At 45.2% G+C, this 10,298-nt stretch overlaps 1 protein-coding gene across 1 annotated transcript in view; it reads left to right on the top strand.

Annotated features, from left to right (window-relative positions):
- Positions 1-228: 228 nt before the first annotated feature.
- LOC124789506 (cholinesterase-like) overlaps positions 229-10,298 on the top strand; it is a 185,407-nt gene continuing 175,337 nt past the window's right edge. Inside the window, exon 1 of the mRNA XM_047256891.1 lies at positions 229-324. The gene's annotated coding sequence lies outside the window, so the exon portion shown is untranslated. The remainder of the gene's footprint in view (positions 325-10,298) is intronic.

The following is a 10,298-nucleotide window of genomic DNA, read 5'->3' as shown; positions in this document are numbered from 1 at the left end:
TGTAGTCTCTTTTCTTGATTTTCATCAAGCACAGAAGTAAATGACCGTCGTTATTTCACAGTATATAAATGACGAACTATGACAAGCACATTTGCGCTGTCGTCCTAGAGGTTACATAAGCAGGACGATGAGGTCGGTGTGGTGGACGGAGCTGCAGGTGTGGTGGATGGCTTTTGGTGGGGGGGGGGGGGTGAGGGGAGGGGAAGCGTAGTGTGCTGGCTGGTGACCTCGAGAGCAGGCGTGCCGGCAGTTGGGTCGTGGCTGCAGCCGCGTTGGCTGCAAACTTTGTCCTCAGCTGGAAACGTCTTCAGAGGAGGAACATCTGTAAGTATTTCTCACTTTTATCTGGAGTATAACGGGTTACGCGCTGGTCCTTAGCAGCTGATAATGGCCAGATGAATTACCTCAAAGGCTTGTGATAGGTGTGCTCAAGCTGCCAATTGCACCAGCGGCGTACAGCGCTGTGTTATTCCTGACACTGTTATCTTGGCTGTCTGCGGCTTTGTCCGATGGCACGTAATAACCCAAGACAATAATTCTTTTTTCACTTCCACTCCACTGCGACTTATGCTGTTAATCAATGTCGTGTGAAATAATCTTACGCATGTGCCTGAGTTCGTATCTGTGTTTGTAAGTTTATACTGCGACGTTGAAACTTGTGTTTGGGGTAGAAGGAAGCCTCTTCGTTTGCAGATTTCTTTCTGATGATTTAATTTTCGGTTGATTTCATTTTATATTATCGTAAATAAATTTCCTGTGGGTCGACACTGAGGAAAACTGGAACAGGATAACGGTGTTTTCATTTACAAGAAACGGTTAACTGAAGTTTTATTTGTACAAATTCTGGATACTGGGGGATGTAGCAGTCATGTTGAATGACAGATCTAGACATCCCGTAGTGAACGGATCTGCTATGCATCTACATCTCTCCATCCTTCTTCACTGTCCTTACGAAGCTACACTGTGTTAAATTCTCAAAAAAGTTCATTTGTTCGATATACTAATCGAGCAACACCGGTAGCATTTCCGGCAGCAAAGCGTGACTGATGCCTTAACGGACTCGTTCCACATAGATTATGAGGTACAAACAATAAAAGAAACACCACACAAACGAAACAACTTGGCAGACAATGTTATACACACATAAACACACAGAGTTGGGAACATGATTATGAAACAAGGTCTTCTGCTAGCAAATAAAACTCTAAATTGTATGCGAACGTATTTAACCACCTCTACATCGATGAGTGTGAAATTCCAGATATCAAATATAGGTCAATTTTAAGATCATACTACAATGCAGCGTATGTTCGAATGACAAACAGGAATTTTAACGCAAGATATAAAGCACACATCAGATGTTCCATGTGTGACTGTAATTTCTCCATATCTGTGGAATATTTAAATAAAGGCATGAAAACCATCACAATAAATAATCCCAATAAATGCGTCACACTTATAATACAAAGCAAGCAACTTATCTATGACCACACACATATAAACACCAACTCACTAAAAAAACCTAGTCAAAAAGCTGACACATACAGACACTCAAACTATGATCGCAGGCAGCTCAATATACGAGAAACTGCTGAAAACAAATGCCTCCGAATTTCTTATATGAAAATCTTAAAGATTATTAAATAAAACAAATATTATTAACATACTACATCTTCATTTTCGTGTCTACATATTTACAGCCCTCTGACGGCAGAGAGCTAAGAATTGTAGTCTGTAACGTAACTATGTCGGTGAGTGAGGAACACAGTACTATAATATGGAACACGGTCTTCTTAAGGGCAACGCCACAACGTACACTAGGAGTGCGACGGTGCGACATATGCAACAATCCGACGCCTTGTGTTCTCTGTCATCGATCATCCTCCACTTAGAACTACTTAAACCTAACTAACCTAAGGAAGTCACATACATCCATGCCCGAGGCAGGATTCGAACCTGCGACCGTAGCGGTCGCGCGGTTCCAGACAGAAGCGCCTCGAACCGCTCGGCCACACCGGCCGGGTGTATTCTTCTGCAGGGTGACTGTTCATAAATAAATATGCAGACATGAAAAATAACGATGTAGAATGTTAATAACGTTTGTTTTGTTTATATAGATTTAAGATTTTTGACGTAAAATTTAGGAGGCATTACTTATTCGCACTCCCTCGTAAATCTCACCGTTGGAAAAAGTGCATAATATGAGCGACATGGTGGAAGAGTGTGTGTGCGGTTTGTTTCCTGCGCTCTTGACTACAGTCACTGGTCTTCAAATGATGTAAATACTGGTGTAATGCTGTTCATCACATCGTACTCAGTCCCCACAATATGTATCCTGGGGACTGAGTATATAGTAATGAACAACATTACACGAGTATTTACATCACGTGAAGAGCAATAACTGTAGTTATAAGGAGTAGCACTTTTATAGGGGGTTGACAGACTACCTACAAGCACATCTGACAAGAGCGAACCATTGACCATTATTTTATCCTGGCCAGCAGGTCAGATGTGTAACTGTGGACGCTAAACGTTTGGTCTACACTGACAAGCATAGTCTTCTTAGTGGTATGTGTACGACTATGCAGACAACATGAGGTAGTCAATTACATCATATATTTGCGGGAAGACGCAGAGAAAAAAACAACCAACACATGAAGGAGGTAAATACTAAGGTACCAATGATCACAATATCTGCTCTTATACTCCTAGCACCCTGTACATATTAAGCCACTGCTGACGCCCTGGTAAAAGAAATATAGCCAATATTCAGCTGTAGCCAGTGTGTTCTGACTAAAGAATCATTAATTTAACGCTATTAGCCCAAGTGTGAACGATTAACAACATTAAATATCTAGCGTCGGCTTTTCAATGAATGATGAGGTGACATGCCAAGTCCTGTTCTATCACTGTCAGAGTTACAATATGGCAAAGGTAGTGAGGATGAGCTGGGAGGGTAAGTGCCAGGCGACCAAATACACATCATTCAAATACAAGGACAGAATTATATTCACTAAAAACAGGAATGAATTTTGTATTTAAGGACCACCAGTGGCCAAAAGGTGTACAATTAAAACCAAATGTGCCTAGAGGACCGTCAAAATCTTTTGCAATAAGCAGGTAATGCACTAAAAGAGAAGGCGCTGGCCACCAGTTCTGAAGATGCCGCTCCACCGAATTCTTCGTCTAAGTTCCCGCTGCCACTGGCCGTTGTAGAACATTCAGAAAAGAACTCATTGAAATAAATATACACTAACAACTTCACATAACACCTAGGGAATTTATTGAGTGGTTCGTACGGTTTATTATGGATAAGAATGAATAAGCAGCTGCAAATACCAAAAAAACTATATTTTACGATACAGTAAAGTCATTAGTAAAAAAAGAACGATTGAGTTCAGATACGCGTCATACAGCGTTGAAATAACGCAATTTTCCTATGGGTGGCCGAGGACAACATATCAGAAACCGCACGGCTCAAGCACGAAAAGGCCACTGAGGGTGGCACAAAGGGCGTCAATGAAATCACTCCTTCCCTTGGGGCGTTGATTCCACACATTTTGCGGTCGAAATCGCCATTGAATGCGATCAAATACCTTTGGACCGCAGCGCGAGCTCACGTTTTGCTCTCATGTACAGCTTGAAACCACCACTACGAAATCTGAACGTGATCCAAAGCATCAAAGCCTATTTATGTGACTCTTGAAATTTTCCCGGCGTATTGAATATTCCACAAGATTTCGGGATTGCAGCCGGATCTCATCGACTTCTTTCCACGATATTTCGGCTGACAACCTTACAGCCATCTTCAGGCGAGTGTTTGACACTGGAGATTGCTAGTGCAAGTCGCTCTATTTATACGTAAAAGTGTCGCCGGCGCGCATGCGCAACTTACCGTAGCATGCGCGCCACCAGTCGATTCCAAGGCCCTCTACAATATTACTGCATCTATGGGGCGCAAACGAATGCGTGAAAAGAGTGAAACATGCACGCAGATGTGTCCAAAACAATAAAATGCAAAATTTCAATATTAAAATTAAAATTACTTGTCGCTCGACATGTCAGAAGTCATAATACGTTTTCTTTTGGTTGAAATTAAAGAAATCAACGGGTCCCAGGCCTTATTCAATAAAAAGCCGCCATCACGGTTTATGAGATTTTCCGCTAAACGTATTTCCACGGATTCCTTCAACTGAATCCCAGAAAGATCTCGATGGGGCCAAGATTTTCGTGGCCGAATAATCCATAGTATGTCCTGTGGAAATACAATGTTCGGCTATGGCCGACTTACTGGGCTGTAAAAGGCGAGTGTGGCGCTCATGTTCAACGCAGCGGTCGTGTACTGTGCGTGTGGTCTGACCAATGTAGGGTTTCCCACACTCGCAAGGTATTTTATAAATTCCAGCCTTCCGTAATCCCAGATCATCCTTGGCTGTGCCCAGAAGAGCACGAGTCTTTGTAGGTGGCCGGAAGATTGCTTTCACACGATGTTTCTTTAAAATTCTGCCTACTTTCGATGAAATGTTCCCGACATATGGGAGAAATGCTCTGGACTTAAACACCTCCTTTTCCTCTTGATCCTGTGGGTGGTCACGTTTTTTCCTCCTTAAAGCAGTACTGACCTGATGTGCAGAATATCCATTATGTTGAAATACAGATTTCAAGTGCTCTAATTCGTCTGCAAGGCTGTCTTTATCAGACATGACATGTGCCCTATGCACCAACGTTCGAAAGACGCCCATAGTTTGTGACGGGTGATGACAGCTTGACGCCTGCAGGTACAGGTCCATATGCGTGGGTTTTCGATAGACAGAATGCCCCAATGACCCATCCACCCTGCGTTTAACCATGACGTCCAGAAATGGTAGTCAACCATCCTTTTCAACTTCCATCGTAAACTGAATGCTTGTGTGGATGGAACTCAGATGTTGTAAAAACCGTGAAAGCTCTTCTTCACCGTGAGGCCACACTACAAAGGTATCGTCGACGTACCGCCAGAAGACTGTTGGTTTCAACATCGCCCAATCGAGAGCCCTCTCCTCATAGTCTTCCATATAAAAGTTTGCTACCAGAGGGGACAGAGGACTACCCATGGCAACACCGTCAAGTTGCTCAATATATTCATTATTAAATAGAAAGTAAGTAGAGGACAGGGCATGGTGAAACAGCGCCGTTATATCGGCCGTAAACTTATTGCCGATAAGTGACAATGAATCCAAAAGAGGGACCCTCGTGAAGAGTGAAACGACGTCGAAACTTACTAACAAGTCCGAATCCTTCAGCTGTAGTGTTCTCAGTCTGTTGATAAAGTCCGCAGAGTTGCGAATATGGTGCGAACATTTGCCAACAAAAGGTCTCAGTAGCGAAGCCAGATGACTAGATAAATCATATGTTGGAGCACCGACATTGCTCACTATGGGGCGTAAGGGCACATTATCCTTATGGATCTTTGGAAGACCATATAACCTCGTTGGAACAGAACTGTGAGGTCTCAATCTTTTCACAACTTCTTGCGGCAGAGAAGAGGAGTTTAGCAACTCTGACGTTTTCCTTTCTACTTTCCGAGTAGGGTCTTTATCAAGCTTCCTGTACGTTGTCTCACTCAGCAAGCTATATATCTTCTGATCATACATATCACGTGGCAACAGCACAATGGCATTCCCCTTATCCGCCGGAAGGACCACCGTCTGAGGATCTTCCCGTAACTTGCGCAGCGCAGCCCTTTCCATTGAAGAAATGTTGCTCTTCTGATATGATAATGAGCGGTGATGTTCTGAAATGTAACCCTCGGCCACCCATTATAAAACTGCGTGATTTCCAGGCCAAATGTCGCGGTACTGACCTCTATCGCAGAGACATCGAAAGAAGGTGTGAAATGTGGGTAATCGAGGCTATGACGACTTTCTCATCGTGTGACACGTCCACGGTGGCATTTTTGAAAACTATAGTGAAATTTCGTTCCAATGTGACGTTATTAAATCACTCTACATGTCACACCAACTTCTGAGTTGTGGCTTTGTTTTCACATCTCTGGACACCTTGGTGTTTGAAGCGTCTCCGAGGCCTATGGTGACATTGCAGAGCGACGCCACGCCTTTGCACCATTACAGGGGAACACTGTAGGCACGTTTTAACAAAATTTGCATTTCGAAAAAGTGATCCTTTAATATTTTTGTAAACTGTAGTTACAGTAATCCACACTATAGAGTAAAATAAATTAACGGCAAGAAACATATCATTCCAGTGAATTTACCTGTGAAGCTTTAAGCACCGATCAGGTCCCGTTTAATTCAAGTTGTCAGACCAGCACTCACATACCGAACAGGAATGCCAAAAAGTCAAAACAATGTGTGCCACAACAGTTTGCCAAACTTTCTGCATCTCTGAATCTCCCCAGAATGCATTAATGTCGGACACAAATATCGAGAAAAGTGCTAACCAAACCCTCGTCTTCCTATTATGGCCGGGACTAAACGAGTGAACCCAGCACCCTGCAGGCCTCCACAGCCATTTCACTAGTGAGGCCTGTCGAGCCACGTAACCACCTTCGCATTGAACGCAAGCAGCCTACAACCAGCATGTCCGCTTCCTCTTGTGACTCCGCATTGCCCCGGTGTGCTGTGCTCAGCCCACGCAGCCTCTAACCATCCACCCCCATCCGAGGTCGAAAACAGAACTCCAGCCAGAGCGGCGAGAGCTTTTCAAGCCCCGCAAAGCAACAGGCTGCGCCATCTCAGGAGATGCTCGTGTACCCACTGCTGCGGTATTAGCATGGATAACTGTGGAAGAGCACTATCGATACGAGCCGACACTGCTGAATCACGCCCTCCGAGAAATAGCACAGGGGTGTTTTATAGTGATCATATACAGTGGCCATTCTTAACTTGGCTTAGGTGAATCCGGCAGGTCTTATTGTCAGACTGCTTTTACAACTGGCGTCAACACTTTAACGGCCTTACAATGTCCCACAAAACTTGGCAACAACTGATACAAAATTCTTTTAACCCTGTGGCCTTGGGCTCAAAAATTTCTGACAAGGACGACATCAGCCACATTCATCTTGATACGATGCAAACCCCGATTATAGTAGGGTGGTGTGATAAATGTGGTAAATTTCCAAGAAAGAATGAAACATTTTTGTTGCCATTTTATGGCTGGTAAGCCTGATTACCCCAAGAATCGTTTCTTTTTTGACAGGAGTCTTAATTGGTCAGTGTATCGACTACGGTGGGCAATGAAGGAAAACGTGTTTCGTGCTGTCATCAAACATTTTCAACTTAAGACTTGGACTACGGCAAGAATCAAAACATAACTGGATGAAGTTCACGTGCTCTGCACCGCCACTGTAAACCGTTTATTTTTGGATTAATGCATTTAAGCGTTGTCGGTCAAGCACCAAAAACTATGGGCGCTCCGGCCATCCAGTTGAAGTCACGGTAAGGAAAACCATTCACAAAATCCGTGACATGGTGACGGAAGAAAGTTGAATAAAAGTTAGTGAGACTTATGAGCCTTGATACTGCAGGAATCTCAACTGAGTAACTGCATAATACAGTTCGCAGAGGATTTGCTGTTTTGCGTTTTTCTTTCCGTTTTGAGACAACAGCCTTCTAACTCGTTTGATGCGGCCCCCCAATGTCTGTCTTCCCCTACAGTTTTGGCCTCTACAGCTCCCTCTAGTACCACGGAAGCCAATCTTAATAGATGTCCTATCATCTTGTGCCTTGTCAGTGTTTCCCACAAATTCCTTTCCTGTCTGAATATACGCAGATCCTACTCATTTCCTATCTTATCAGTCCATCTAATTTCCAAAATTCGTCTACAGCACCACATATCAGATGCTTCAATTCTCTTCTGTTACAGTTTCCCAGAAACCCAAGTTTCACTATCATAGAATGCTGTACTCAAAACGCTCATTTCTTCCTCAAATTAAGGCCTATGTTTCGATACCAGTAGACCCCTCGTGGCCATGAATGCCCTTTTTCCCAGTCCTAGACTGCTTTTGATGTTCTCCTTGCTCCGTCCTCCATTGGTTATTTTACTGCATAGGTACCAGAATTCCTTAGCTTCATCTACAGCATGACCCTCAATCCTGATGTTAAGTTACTCGCTGACCTCATATTTGCTACTTCTCATTACTTTCGTCTTTCTTCGATTTCTCACAACCCATATTCTGTACGCATTAGACTCTTCGTTCCATTCAACACATCCTGTAATTCTTCTTCACTTTCACTGACGAGAGAAATGTCATCACTGAATCGAATAATTGACATCCTTTCGCCTCCATTTTTATTCCACTCCTTAACCTTGCTTTTATTTCAATCATTGCTTTTTCTGTGTACAGATTGAGCAGTTGGAGCGAAAGACTACTTCCATATTTTGCACCGTTTTTAAACCGAGCACTTTGTTCTCATCGTCCACTCTTATTATTTCCTCTTAGCTCTTGTACTAATTGTATATTACCCGATTCTCCCCTCACAGGTTCGAACATCTTACACAATTTTACATAGTCGAACGCTTTTTCTAGCTCGATAAATCATAGGAACGCATTTTGATTTTTTTTTAGTCTCACTTCCATTATCAACCGCAACGTCAGAATTGTATCTCTTGTGCCTTTACCTTTCCTAAAGCCAAACTGATCGTCATGTAACATATCCTCAACTTTCTGTTCCATTCTTCTGTACATTATTCTTGTAAGCAACTTCTGTCCACCCTCCAAAATGGGGACCATGCTAGGGAGTGTGAAGGACGACCTGGGGCTACATAACCCAGGCATTTACAACAACCTGTGCCTGTGTGGTAAGTCATACCTTGGCCAGACCACCAGGACGGTGGACATCAGGTGCAAAGAACACCAGAGGCACCCCAGACTCGGACAGGGAACAAAATCTGTCATAGTGGAGCACTGTCTGGAGCTCGGCCACTCAATGGGCTTCAACAACACCAAAATTGTGACACAGACGCCAAGATTTTGAGACAGTGCCATAAAGGAGGCCATCGAGATCAAGGTCACTGACAACCTAATAAACCGAGACGGCGGTTACCAGCTCAGCTCGGTGTACAGTCCGGCTCTGGAGCTTATTAGGGCTCAACGAAATGAACCAACGAACTCCTCAAGAAGTAGTAACACCGCAGCAGTAGCGCCAGGCGGGTGCGGACTGCAAACGCAACTCCCGACGCAGGACGGGCCTCTGACAGCCGCAACGACCACGGATGATGGACGAGCCGAGCGTGGACGACCGTCGGAGCACCAGGGAAGTGCCAACACCGCAGGATCAGCACCAGGCGGGTGCGGACCGCGAATGGAGCGCCAAACAAAGGACAGGCCTCAGAGAGCTGCCACAGATGGAGATCAAGTCGAGCGCAGACGTCTGAGGGAGCACCGGGGAAGAAACAACACCTTACAAGCAGCGCCAGGCGGGCGCGGACCGCGAACAGAGCCCCCAACCCAAGACCCTCAGACAGCTGCCACAACTGCAGATGGTGGACTAGGCGGGCGCGGACGTCCGTCGGAGCACCAGGGAAGTGCCAACACCTTGGGAGCAGCGCCAAGCGGGCGCGGACAACGAACGGAACGCCACATGCGGGTCCGGCCCCAGACAACTGCCACGACCGCAGATGGTAGACGAGCCGGGCGCGGACGTCCGTGGGAGCACCAGGGAGGGGTAAAAACATCAGGAGCAGCACCTGGCGGGCGCGGACCGCGAACGGAACGCCCGACACAGGACAGGCCTCAGAGAGCTGCCACAGATGGCGCCCAAGTCGGGCGCGGACGTCTGAGGGAACACCGGGGAAGAGACAACACCTTACAAGCAGCGCCAGGCGGGCGCGGACGGCAAAGAGAGCACCCAGCGCCCTCTGGGGATAAATACTGGACAAGATCCTCCAACACGGCAGTCTCAGGTAGCACCTGAAGAAGGCAACGAGTTACGTGGCGGAAATATTGTGCCAGAGCGACACAAACATCCGGCAGTAGACCCGATTTTTCCACATGTCAACATCTCGCTGGGAAAGCCTGAAGACTTACAACAATACCGGTGCTCTGTAAGAGGTATCAAAATGATTTTCGCTGATAACTTCGAACTCGATCGTTTCTGGACCTGTGGACATTACATCTAACGGATACAGTTACAGTTCTCCATCTTCTCTGTAAGTATTTAACATCTTCTTGGAGTCGCCCTGTTCATTCTCTTCACAGCTCACTTTTCCTTTTCCTTGCGTAGTACAGCCTACTCACCAGAGCTCTTCGTATTCATAGAGGTATATCTTCTATTCACCCAAGCTTTCTTTAATTTTCT

This window comes from Schistocerca piceifrons, chromosome 3, assembly GCF_021461385.2.
Source record: "Schistocerca piceifrons isolate TAMUIC-IGC-003096 chromosome 3, iqSchPice1.1, whole genome shotgun sequence".
NCBI lineage: Eukaryota > Metazoa > Arthropoda > Insecta > Orthoptera > Acrididae > Schistocerca > Schistocerca piceifrons.
The sequence above is the reverse complement of the archived record's forward strand: the minus strand, read 5'-3'. Positions and strand labels throughout refer to the sequence as shown.